The sequence below is a fragment of the Thalia democratica genome, chromosome 1, assembly GCF_965202585.1.
Source record: "Thalia democratica chromosome 1, ktThaDemo2.hap1.1, whole genome shotgun sequence".
NCBI classification, from domain to species: Eukaryota; Metazoa; Chordata; class Thaliacea; order Salpida; family Salpidae; genus Thalia; species Thalia democratica.
In genome coordinates this window covers 49,130,508-49,145,278 of record NC_139165.1, presented here as the reverse complement: position 1 = coordinate 49,145,278, position 14,771 = coordinate 49,130,508, and positions in this window count along the sequence as shown.

The window sequence follows — 14,771 nt, the reverse complement described above, 5'->3', positions numbered from 1 at the left end:
TATGAAAATATATGTATAGTAAACAAATCATTTAACTGAGGACTAAAACTATTAAAAAAAACACAAAAATAAATTAGTACGGAAGATATATCTGACAAAGTGCACAAAAACTTGAATTGAAAGTTAAATACTTAGTTGAAAATTCTTTTGAAATCTATAAAATAATTTGTGTTTTTAAATTAGTCAAAGTAAGAGGTTAATTAAATATTTAATTATAATTTTATAAAACATCTGTAACTTTTTTGTTGAACACTAGACTTTTTTTATTACAAAAAGCAGAAACTTAATTTTCTCGGCATTTAATTGAATACAAGTTTTATAATATTGAATATTTTTTAATATTTATATAATATTCAATAAAAACAAATTATACAGTTATCTTCCTTTAATGTACCAACATATGTTTCTGTGTGTTAACGAATCAACACACTACAACTGGGCTTTTAATGGAAAGAAATACTTTCCATAAAGTATTTCTTTCCATTAAAAACCCAGTTGAAGTTTGTTGATTCGTTAACACAGAGAAACATATGCTGGTACAATAAAGGAAGATTACTGTATAATTTGTTTTTATTTATATTACAGTTAACTTGTTTCACTAGGATTTTTGTTAGCAAACGATTAAATCTATATTTTGGACAGTTATAATATTCAATATAAATAAGTTGTTAGTTTCATTAAGTATATTTTGTAAAAATTTGTTTAAGTTAAAGAAAAAGGTAAGTACAATTAAATTATTACAATTAAGACAATATTCGTTTTGAGTACATGCTGTTAACCCAAACAAAATAATAAAAACATTAAACTTATACAAAAGTCTTAAACTAAAAAAAAAATTCCATATTTTATTAAAAACTCCGCGATCAAATTACAAAAATTTATTAACAAAATATCCTTTGAATAAAAAACATACTATGCAATACAAACACAAATATTGTTTCTTAAACTTTTAAAAAGTATACTATGGCTTAACTTTAGTTTAATGTTTATCAATTATCTTATGAGTTGATTTTATAATTGTTGACATACCAGCTAAAAAATTTCTGAAAAAGTAAAAAAGTATGTCAACTTAGTTTTTAACATTTCGTTACTTTTAGATTTAAAATATTTTTTTATATCAAATTATTAATTGCATAAACTTTTTTTTTTCAAACAAATTTTAAACAATGTAAAAGTAAAAAAATAATATTTAATTCATAAGAAAAAAATTGCTAAATTATCTGCTCAGTTATGAATCTTCAACATATAGATTAGAAATCTTCTTCGTAATTATACAATTATTCTAATTATTCTAATAAACCATCTGTAAAAAACTTTGTTAGCTAATTTTAATTTCTCAAAATTTTAACTTAAAATAGAAAAGCTTAATTTTAGTGTATTATTGATCAAACAGACTTCAACGTACTACATTATTTATTTTAATATTAAAAATATATAAGTATACATTTTAAATAGAAAAAAGAACTATTCTACATGAATCAAATATGCTGCACTAACCTTTTAAGGTACTTACAGCCAGGGTTGCCACTCTTTGGGGCTAAAAAGCCAGCATTAAATCCCAAAAACTAACCTGAATTTCAATAGACTAGTTATGTAAAAATTAAATTAAAAATATGAGCTAAATATTGAAAATTAATTTCTGTTGATTCAGATTAAACACAAAAAAAACTAAAATAAAAACAAAATGACTTATAAAACACAACTGTATGGAAAAAAAGGATAGAAATTAAATTAACTAGCCTAAGTTAAGCAAAAACTTATTAAAACAAGCCTGAGTCAGCCTGAGTTCTTCAAAAACTTTAAACTTGCCTGAATTATCCTGGATAGCATGAGTGTTAAACAATCCTGAGCAACTTATCAGAATTTTCAAAACATAATTTTTTAAATTTAATGCTCCTAAAAACAAGCAAAGAATTTCATGCTATCTAGTAATTAGTAGCAGCAAATTAACATAGCAACACGGACTTTAGGAAACAATAAAAAATTAATTATAATTTACTGATCACATATACTAAAACAATTGTTGAACAGTTTTACAAAAAAAAAATTAATTGCTACTTTTATATTTTTGATACTACTTTTCAAATGATGCTTACATTTTTCAATACTTGTTGAATGTTGATGTACATAATGTTTACATTTGTTTTTTGTACGATGTGTATAATGCTTTTAGGTACATTACAAACTGCATTAGCAATTAAACAGTTGTAGTACTTCAATTAACTTAGCTGAACAATATTGTAACATTGCTCACTTGCTTAGAGCTCTTTCATTTTTGTCAGTCAAAAATAAAAATATTTGCAAACGCACAACTAATTAAAAAAATATAGCTGAAGCGCACAGCTTAAAAAAAATATCGAACAATAGCTAAAGTAATTGTGCTGGTAACTGCAAGTATCCTTCAAAGAGAACAATTTCTATAATAGGGTTGTCAGGGTGATATTGCCCATTAGGACCAATTTTTGATATCAGGGGGAAAAGCTTACAAAGGCAAAAACAAAAAGGGTATTGACTAGTAAAAGGGTGATGTTAATAAGGAAGGGCGAATATTTTTTAGATTTAGTCAAGTGGGCGATTACTAACTTGGGAAACCCTGGTCTACAAGGATACAGTTAAATCTGAGCGTGAGGCAAAGTGTCATGTCGACTTTTATATTCAGACATGCCAGTCATAAAAAATATGTTAGCTGTGGCATAAATGAAATGATCTTTCAGATTATATTTGTAGCATAAATTGCAAAAACATTGACCTCAAAATAACTTGGATGGTTATAAAACAAGCAAAGTCAAAGCTGATGGTAAAACTGGTGTGTAGAACTTGTATATAAGAAGCTACTGGTTGTATGTGTGTTGAAATACAACAACTTCCTTTAAAAAAATAATTAAGTTTATGCCTAGTTGTAAGCTTATTGAAAATACTATATAAGTTCAATAAGCTATATATCTAACTTCATGACTTTCTTACAGTCTTTTATTGATAACTTTTGTAGTTTTAGTTTGTTTAAAAACTTTTCCTAAATTCAAGTGCCCTGAACAGAGTCAAAAGACCATCATCTATGTTTGTTTATGTAAAAACTTGTGAAGCTTTGCTTGGTGTTTTTGTTTTTTTATTTCACAATGAATTACTAAAGAGGCCAGAAGGTGAAATTTAAGCCTTTTTTGTAAACAAACTTTAAAATACTTATTGATAACTTTAAAATTTAGTTATGTTACAGAAAATTTAAAACATAATCATCAAACACATTTCTTTCTTTTTTTCAATACAAGCTATACTTGCTCGTAGCAATGTTAAACTTCATAACAACTTAATCTAGTATATGTGTAAATATTTTATTAAACAGGATTGCCACAACGTTTTTGAGAAATTTCTTCCAGGATTTTAAAAATACAAGTATTTTTGTCAATTTTTAGTATAAAATTAAATTTAAGAGGTTAAATAATTATCTAAATGGTATACAAGTATTAAAATGAAACTGTAATTCTACTTTTAAATGTCTTTTATGATAAATCAAGTTCTAAATGAAAGAAACATACTTTTTGTAGATGATATATTTTTCATATCCAATCCAGATTTTATTGTTTATCGTGTAAAAATTGTTTAAAATTCCAGGTTTTCCTAGGTAATTTAGGGATTTTTGTTTAAAATTTCAGTTTTTTTTTTCAAAATGTCTCATATTCAAGTTTTATTTTTTGCCTAAATTGTCAAGCTCCAGGTTTTTCAAGAATTCAAGGTATTTTACAAATCTAATAAAAGTAGTATGTAAGTGTTTTTTAATAGCTTCAATTTAGGAAAATATTATTTTCTGGTCTTGGTTGTCAAAAATTATATAAATTTAAAAATATATTTAAATACTTTTTTCAAGTATTAGAAACTTCACTCATAAAAATTATTGTACAGGTCAAAAACCTAATGACCTTCAAGGACTTTGCAAAGATTTTTTTTGAAAATTCAAGGATTTCTTAAAGTATATAAAAAGTTATACCAGGGTGAACAATAGGTATTTATGTTATAATTAAATTAATAAAGTTGTAATAATATGGAATATTTAACTGAAAAAATTCAACTATGTTTACATTAGATAAATACTATTCATTGAGTATTTTGAAATTGATATTTAATCAAACGGTCAAAATGCATTACAAAGCAAATACCTCTTACTATTTTTTGTCTGCTTAGACTTTGTGTTCTATAGCGTCCACATATTCAATAATATCAAACTGCTCTTTTAAATGTCATTCTGTTTCTTTAAACCTGTAATTATTTTCAAATTCTTGTATAACATATTAACATAAAATGGATAGACAACTAAAATTACCTTATAAAGTCTATTTTAAATTAAAGTTTAAATTCGTACTTTCGAAAATTTTGATGAAAACATCCCAGGATAAACTACTAATAGGTTATGATCTTTACGCTCTAATTTCAAAAAAACATATAACGAAAAATTGCTGAGGTAGTATATCTGAAACTTTTTTTTAAACATTTACAACTTAAATTAAATAAAAACAGTAATTTACTAAACTATTAAAACTTTCAAAATAGATACTTGTATAAATTAAATTAAAACAAACGTTTTAATGATGAAACTGAGTCCAAAGCTTTTTCGATTCCAGTTCAATCATAAGTATAAAGTCAAATACAGTTGACAAAAATCGTAATAAATTTGTTTGTCAATTAAAAAATTAACAAATTTTTATTTGGAAAAAAATGAACTACGTAATATACAATGGGTAGTATACTTTTTTCAGCTTATTAATAGCATAACTTGCTTGGTTTTTTTTTATCCAGGTCGTAATAAAATTCCATTTGCATAATTGAGAAGACAATATTTCACAAATATACTTTTTTTAATTGTACATTAATTCAAAATGTATCTAACTTAATGAAAATATTTGTGAATTAATATCATTATTAATGCTTCAAACTTATAATGTAAAAAATATATAGATACAAGTACTTTAGTAAAGCCGAAGTTTTATTAGAAAGAAATATTTATTATTTCTAAAACTGTTTGAAAAATTAAATGAAAAAAGTTTATCTACGTACACAAACAACAATATTTATCTATAAAAGTAGTATTTAAAAAACTACAACATATACTTTGCTGTAGTTTACATTGATGAAAAGTGTTTAAAAGAAAAAATAACTTTGTCAGTAAACACTATATTGTTATTGTACACTTTTAAGAATTGTTAAACTATTTAATTAAATAATACTTTATCTAAAAAGCTTATTCTTTTTTAAGATAATAATTAAAGTAAAATTAATTTAAAATTACACTAATAGAAAATTTACTAATCAAACATTGGAGTAACGAAATATTTTTTATTAATGTATAAAAACAATTTTTTTAAAGGATTCATGCGAATACAGTTTTTTATACAATTTACTTAAGACACTAAAACTTTCTACTACTACAACTTTAAATAGTTTTAAATTGAATATTTATTTTTTACCATGAAAAATAAATTGTAGTAAACATACTTATCGAGCTACAAGATATAGAAAATATTTGTATTTAAAAAACTTTTTAATTATCAGAAGATTAAAACTTATCAGCTCAACTTAGAATACTATTTAGAGTTTAACTGTATATAAATTAACATTTCGTTTTCTCTATAAGTTTATTTTTTATATTATCATTACTTCTTTATACCAACACTATTATTCTCTTCTTCGTTCATAAGTTTATCAATTTGCCCCCTTAAGAAAAATCTATATTGGTTAGTAGCAGCTACGTTGTGGGTTTTACCCATGTAAATAAATTGCGGCTGTAACTTAAGCATCATTTCCGCAACGGTATCTTTCTGGAACAAAATGTGAACCCTAGTGAAACTCTTTTTACTTTTAGTTTTTACTTTTTTATGGAATATAAGTTTCACTTCACCATATTGAGCAGCAAACTCACTTACTTTGTTTATAATGTCTGTAGTGCTACTTTTATTAGGCAAAACACGAATCCAAATATGAGAATTTCCTAAAAATATATCACTACTTTTTGGTAGTTCATCTTTTACTATACTTTTAGGTACAGGAGTTGTTTTAATTTGATCATGTTTTGGTCGATTTTCAATAAAAAACTTAAAGGATGGTGATATAATAGGAGTGTATTCAACGTCTTTGTAAACAAAATTTTGTTTTGAGTCAAGTAGTTTATCACAAGAATAGTCATCATCAAACTTTATTTGGGCTCTCCAGAACCTTGAGCCCCCTTTTGGTCTAAACTTTTTCAAAACCAAACTACTAAAAGAACCAAATTGATATATGAAACGCTTTACTGCTTGCCACAATCCTTTCCTATCAGGTGGCAGATGTGATATCCAAATATGTGAGTCTCCTTCAAAACTAGTATTACTGGTGAAACTATTTCTAGTTTTTTTCCAACCATCTTTTGTCTTTACCATAACATGACTACTTTCAAGGTTTTGTTGGTTAGATGCAAGTTGTTTATTTGTATTTCCTTGTATAGCTAGGAAAGATTTGTCAACATGACACTTCAAATTTGGATTTTGTACAAAACTGCTATTACTATTAGTTCTTTCTGATTGTGGTAAAATTATGCCTTTACCTTTCAAATATGTATCAAATTCTGGTATAGGTTTTACTAGTAACTGAAATTTCAAATAAGGCTTTTGCTGCAAAAAGCACATAGCAGCTGTTTCGTTTTCAAATTTCAAATGAGCATCATAAAAAACCTTCATGTCTAAAGTAGTTTTATCATACTTACAATATTTAGTGAACATAATCTCAGGTTTTTTCCCAAATAACTTTACTAAATCAAATAAAAATTGTCTTTGTTTAATGTCATTGCTTTGAAGATTAAAAATAGTAAGATGGTAATTATTTTTAGCACAAAAATCATCTTCATTTCCACTTGAATCATCACTATCAAAACAAAAATAGTTCTTCAACAGATCTGTGTACTTGTACCAGTATTTGTAAACTTTTCCATTATAAAGTTTAGTAATTACAGGTTTATCTTGAATCATTCTTTCAGCACTAAAAATGTTTTCAAACTCCACAAAAGCAGTAAAATATGTATTATTTGTTTGCTTTACAAACCTCAAATTTTTTATTGTTCCATATGTGATCAATATACTTTTTAAACTTTCCTTTACTTCAGTATTGTTAGATGGTAAATTATGTACTCTTAGTTGTGCACCAGCAAAGCTTTCAACAGAAAAGTTTGTAACCAAATGAGTGTTAGCAAAATCTGATACTCCTGATTTTTGTAAGTTGTTCTGCTGATTTAAAGGATGAGCTCTTGGAGGTGAAAACAAAGGAAAATTTTTATTTTGAATTATTGGTTTACTTATTGAATTTTGTAAACTTGAAGAAGGACTAATCACTAAAGGAGGTTTAGGAAACAATTTTTGTGAGCTTATAGTCTGATGTTGGATTAAACCTGAATTTCCTGAAGGAGGAAAGTAGGGAGGGAGTTTATCATTATTTTTGACTGTATTTAATTTTTTGACTTCATCCTTTCGGCTATCTCTCTCAGTTGAATTGTTTGAGCTAACATTCTTGGATTCATTCTTTACTTTGACTTTACTGTTTTTTGATAAGTTTGCTTTTATAAAAGATCTATACTCATTGGTTAATTGAAACTTATAACTTGACTCATCAATTTTTAACTTTTGATTTTTATTGAAATCGAAAACTTTTTCAACAGTTGAGTTTTCAGAAAACCTTACTAAAGCATGATAGCTTTGTTCACCTTCATCAGTTATGTTATTTTCGATGTTAAACTTTAAAATCAAACCAAAAGACTCAAGTTTTGATCGGATTATTTCTACTTTGCTAAGAGGTAGTCCAAGAATTCTTATATGAAAGCTTTTTATCGATGTTTTTGAAATATTATTTGTAGTATCAAACTCAGAAAACTCTGAAACCTCAGCATGATCAGTGGATGATGGCATATCATGGTCTGTTTCCATTACATTTTTATTTCTATTACTTATATAGTCTGCATAATTTCTAGATAGAGCAAAATCAAAGTAAAACCTATCAACTGGTAATTTTTGCTCTTTAAACTTGTTTGTGAGTTTTGTAACTGCTTCTTCATTTTTAAAAGCTACATAAACATTTGTGTTTGTCATATCTTGGTTGTGTTTTTCATAATCAAAATTACTTATTTTTCCAAAATTTTCAAGAACTTTTTGTAGCTTACTTATCATATAACTAGGTACTTTGAAAATTTCTATGTGATAAGTTTTACTCTGTGTTTCTACTTCATAGGAGCCATTAGTTTTTAAATAATCCCGGTACTGAATAGTCAACTGAAATATAAATGTGTTGCAACCCCTAGTGATTTTTTGATCTTTATTTTCAGAAAAAAGATCTTTCATGCTTATGTTATTTAAATACTTGATGAATATATGAGATGAATTTAAAGCTGTAGAGTCATGTCTTATACTTTTAACATACATATCTTCTATCTGACCATATTTTTCAAACACTGTTTTAGCATTATCAATTTGGTCGTTAGGTACTTTATCAACTCTAATTTGATAGCTTTCTGGGCCATTCCATCTTTTCTGATATCTAGGTGGACAGTTAAAGGGAATAAATTTGTTGTTATGCTGACTGTTTGGCAAGCTGTTTTTACTGAGTTTATCATTACGATCAAAACTAAATTCTTTGTTATCCCTTAAATTTGCCTTTAACTGAGTAGGTGGTGGTCGACTTCCTGTAGGGACTGATAGTAAACCTTTCCTTTTTTGTATTTGTTTTTTAAAATTGTTATTTCTAAAATTTTGTGATAAATTATTCATTGATGCTCTATTATCGCTTTCATGCAACCTTCTTTTCTTAGAGTTAGGACCATTTGAAAACTCCGACATTAGAAAAATATTTTTTTAATTCTGTAAAGTTAAGTCAAGTTAAGTATATTTGTGAAAAAAGTTAGAATCAAAAGTTGTTTGTAAAAGCTGCTTTAAAAGTTTAGTTTGAATTAAACATCAGCTTTTTTAATACATCTTTTATAGCTGCTATAATTAAAAGTAAATACTTTTTAAATATATGTACTTTTAAATTTTTATTTGATCAATTTGATGAACAGAATAGAAATGACATCAGTTTCAGTACTACTATTTTCCTAAGAATAAAGGTTTACACATTTTGATTGACTATGTACACCATGTAAATGAAATAAAAACTATTTACACAATATAAAATTATGTTTATAATAATTTTACTTATTATGGAAAATACTATTTACAAAAAAAAATTAACAATCATTGAATTATTTTTCATTACTACATACAATATTTATGGCAAATTATTAATAAACTAGTTTTTAAACAAATACGATGGAATATATATATATATCATTTAAATATCAGTACTACACAATAATATTTTAGAGCAAAGTAAAAAAATTCTAAGTACTATGTATTGTTTTGTAAAAACTGCAATCAAAATTACTGAAAAAGCAACTGAATAATAAATATGTTTAAAATTTCAGCTCAAAAAGTTAAGCAACAAAATATAACATAGAAAAATGTTTGCCTGCAAATTTTGAAAAATTATATATTTTAGTACTTTAGAATTAACTAAAAAAATTGTTAAAGCTTTTTTTAAAAAGTTGCTTAAATAATAAAAAGTAAACGTATAAAATACAAAACATATTATTCATACTCCATTTTCAATTTAAGTTGTATATGGCTTAAGATTTCCAGTGAGCTTTAAAAAAAATTAAATACTAAAAACTATGTCATTCTCTAAATTCAATTTTATAAAAAATCTTGTAATTTTATGTTATAATAAAGGTGAGATTTAGGGCCAGATCTGGTATATTGAATAAATTTAAATGGCCAGCAACCTATCTTTTAGTTACAAAAGTTTTACTATAATTTTTTTTCTAATGTATATACTAAATGCCTAACAGGAGTTCCTACTAAAATTTAAGAAATTTTTTTATCTTTAATCAAATTTAACTCAAGCCACCTTAAACTGCAAATTGTTGCAAAAGAAGTAATTGTTGTGAGCCAGTCAAATTAATCAAAAAATCTGCTTTAGAAGCACCAGCATTGTGAAATAAAAATTGCAAGTGTTTGAGCAATTTTTTCAATTTCTAGCCTGTTGACTCTGCTCCTTTTTGAAAATACCAATGAAGAACTTGTAAGTTACAGGTGCTTATGTTGATTAGATTAGGAAGATGTTGGTTATCACGTTCCTTAATTATGGTTTTAAACAATACCAAATTCACAGCTGGACTACTGATTGATTCTGGTAAAGAAGATCCTTTGATAAGTCATGTGGCAAAAAATTTGAAAATAATCTCCCTATGAGTTTTTATATTTGAGTATGAATGCTCTATCCATTTGTATCATAACTTCTTTTGCATATGGAGCAATGTCAAAATTGCAAGTGTAAGACTTAGTTGATTTCCTTTGGTAGTTTTTAGATACTAAACTATCAGTAAACAAGGTAAAAAAAATTTAAGTCTAGAGAAGTCTAGGGATTTTAAAGATTTTTAAATTTTATCTAGGGAAATGTAGTAATCTTTCTGAAAACTGCAAAAATCTAGAGAAATTGAACTCTGCATAAAAGAGTGGTTCACATTGTTTTTAATAGTCTTATCTTATTTTGTAGATTTTTATCACAACATCAAACACTTTTTATCCTTAAACTAAACTCAATGAAATTTTTGAGATATAAGGAATCTAAGTTGGAAAGAAGCAGTTTTCTTACAGAAAATGCGAGTTATTCTTCTATTTAAAATCAATGTTGTTTTTTATTTTGCTACCAATTTTCTTGAAATTTATGTAGTTAACTTTAAATTTATTTTTAATTATGTGCCAGAATTAGTATGATACTGATATAAAGTCCCTTTTTTCAAAAATTGGATTTTTTTAGAAGTTGAGGACCAAAAACTTATACATATAGCTTTTTTCTATTACAACATGCCTTCTTTGACTTTCCAAGGATGTGATAATAAAATAAGTTGAGGTTCATAGGATTTTAGAAAATTGGCAACATCTTATAAGTTAAGGCCATAGAAAGTTTTTCTAAAACTAATATTGGCTTTTATATGCAAGCTCTCTCAACAGATTTGAAAAATAACTTTTGAGTACAGTCAGCTGTGTAAAAAATTTTTGATACAAACTAATGGAGGAGAAATTTTTCATTACTAGTTTTCTTGGTATTTTTAAAATTTCACTAAAAAAATACATCTCATTAATTTTTTAATCTATTAGTCTCAAATTTTCCAAAAAAAATTATTGCATTGATAGAAAAAATCCTATTGTAACAATCTAAAAAAAAATTAAGAATTATTAAGTCCAAAAAAAAAAAAAACGCTATTTTTAATAAGAAAAAAACTTACACAAAACTCAAAAAAATTTAAAAAGGAATCATTTATAACTTTTCAAGATTAAACTGAGAAAGTTTCAGGAGGATTGCTTTAAAACTATATAAGAAAATAAACTTAATGTAATAGTTTTTTTTTTGCCTTTTACCTTGGTATTTCCATAAAGAACCTATTGAACTTTTCAATTTTTTACCCTCATACCTCACAAACTAATTTGAACTTTACAAAACAGTAAATCAACATTATTATAACAAGATCAACATGTTCAAAAAGTGCCTTCTAATATTATAATTACATTGTTGTAAATTGAAAGTTAGACATATTGAATAGTATTTTTTAATACTAGTTAAAAAAAGCAACCTGCAAAATTCCAAACTTTATAAATACAGCAGGTTATAAACAAAAGGCTTCCACACCTGACCTGCCAAGTAAAGGATAACAGTGTAGGAGTGTCCAACATTTTTTTACTAAAAATAACATTGACTGTTATATGAAAGCTTCAAGTACAAACTACAAGCTAGTTTTTGTATTATTGAAATGTTTTATCTGACTTTTGAGATATTGTTTTCTTTTTTTTTTAATTTTGATACAAACGTATGAACCGCAATTTTCTTAAAGTGAAATTTCTTGAAAATTTAAAAAGTAATAAAGGTCTATCTTTTCCTTCATTTTTTGAGCTAGAGACCTCTAACTTTCAGGAAATGCTCCTTTTATAGTTTAAAAATTTTTAATGTTACGATTTATAAAAAATTCAATACTAAAATTTTAGATTAAAAAAAGCAAGAAAAAATGGTAATTTTTTTTTATAAAAATTTTATTTTCAAAATTTAAAAAAAATCCTACATTACATCTTTTTTAAACTTAATAATGGACTTTCTGTTAAAATAGACTAATTAAAAAACTAAGGAGAAGATGGACTTTTAATGAAATAGCCTTTTTTTGCCCTTTAGTTTGTGTCTTCCATTAGGACCTAATGCGCACACGAACTTTAATTGCTTATATCTCAAAAGTAACTTTAAATTGTTTTAAGCAGTTAGAAATATATGATTGCTTAGATAAAACTCTAAAAAAATTCAACTTGTAAAAATCTAGGTTGTTCATTCAAATTCAATCATCAGACCACAAGCTTTTAGTAGACTGAGATCAGTTTTGACTCATCAGTTAATAACAACCAAAAAACTTTCAGTCATTAATTTACAAGCGGTTTATCATGCTTTCACATGAAGCAATTTATTAATCATAATTAATTTAAAATTTATCAGTGACATTAGCATTATCTTTTGCTGTGTAACGCTTAATACATTGTCCACTTGGCAAGACAGCTTGTACACTCATATTAAATACTATCAACAAAAACATAGGAGAAGCTCTTCTTCTGTCAGCAAGTTTTTTGGTTGTGACTGACTGATGAGTCCTAATAAAGACAAAACCTGTATCTGTCTACCCAAGGCTTGTGGTCTGATGATTTAATTGGTATGATCAACCTCTATTTTAAACTTGAGCTTGTCTCACGGTATAGAAAGTCCAGGCTTCTGCTCTGCAGACTTTTGCAGATGTTTATGTTGATTACAAATAAGAATGTACAAAATTCCAGACTTTTCAGGTCTTTTTAGATTGATTTTAGTTCAAAATCCCAGGTTTTATTTTCTACATTTCTGAAATCTAAATTTAAGCATGTAAAATTACCACCTTAAATGATAACAAAAGAACTTAATGTAAACACAACTAAAAAATAATAATTTGGCTGGTATAACTTCAAGTAGCAACAATTTTTTGACATAATTTTCAATTTTTCACAATAACTATTAATTTCATATTATTTATCTTTTATACGTGAGTTAAACAATAAAATTCTTTTATTTGATATTAAAGATGGGTTTTAAATCTAATCTTATCAAAAAACTTAGACAGTTAGAGATACCTTAACAGGGTTGCCAAAGGCTTTTTTAAAATTTCTTCCAGATTTTATGAATTCTTTCCAGGTATCTAAGGAAGAAGTTTTAAGTCCACTTTTAGTATAAGATTAAGTTTAAGGTAAAAAATAATCGTAACTAAAATAACAACATTGAAAATATAGTGTAGTAAATCTACTATAAATTCAATTTTTCTTATAGTTAATTTATTTTTTTTCCTTTGTGGCTAATTATTTTTTGTATCTAATACAAATATTATTACTCTACATGTAAAAATTCTTTACAGCTCATGGTTTTTTGGTGAATTTTGTTTGAAATTTCAGATATCTTTAGCTCTTTTAAAATTTCTCAAATTCCCATTTATTTTACTTCAAATGTCGGATTCCAATTTTTTTCCAGGATTTTAGGTTTTTGGCAACTCTGCCTTAAGTTTTACTTTGATACTATTTATTAGTTTTATATATTTTACGGTAAGGCAATTAAGGGTATAGGGGGGTCAAAACACTTTTTTCACAACTTTATTTTATATACTTTTTACTAAGCTACAAGATGCTTTTTACAAATTTAAAAAATTCAAAACAATTTTTGAGATATAGCCGGTCAAAGTTGGAGGCAACAATAGGTCCCTTATGGGAGACGCAAATTAAAACAGCAAAAATAGACTATTTCACTTTTTGAGTCTTCTATGTTTTTTGAGATAACTACCTCAAAATTTCAGGAAGTGTTCCTTGATATACTTAAAAAATTATGTCAGAAAGATTTTTTTTTTAAATAAAAAATTAAAATTTCACATAAAAACTAAATTTTTGTTATAAAATTTTAATTTTTTAATTTTTTTTAATTTTGTTCTGACAGAATTTTTTAAAATTTGAGGTAATTATCTCAAAAACGGAGGAGGATATAGATTTTTAGTGAAATAGTCTATTTTTGCTGTTTTAATTTGCGTCTCCCATAAGAAACCTATTGTTGCCTCCAACTTTGACCGGCTATATCTCAAAACTTGTTTTGAATTTTTTAAATCTGTAAAAAGCATTTTGTAGCTTAGTAAAAAGTATATAAAATTATATCAAACTGTGAAAAAAATGTTCACGCCCTATGCCCTTAATTCACTCAACTAAAAAAAAGTATGATTATATTTTAAGATATCAAACGAAGAAGTTATGAAACTGATTAATAATTTAATTAAAACAAAGAAGATATGTTGTTTTGTAAATCACATAGTTTACTTCTAATAAATAATCAAATACTCTGAGTTACAGTGTCAAAAGTTTAACAAAATAAGTTTTACAAATAACAAAATAAACAAACTATTTTTTTCTGATGTGTTTAAGTTAAAATTCAACTATAATGTTAAAATTACTTTTTCTAGAGATATAAAAAGTTCTAGTATAAAACTAAAAGAACCTGTGTAATGTTCAAAGTTTTGTTGTGGTCAAATAGCTAGCCAAAGACTAAAAATATCCTTTTTAGCCTGAGTTATGCAAAAAAAACAAATCCCTAAGTTTATAAAAAAAATAAAACTAGCCCGCCAACTTTGTATGATA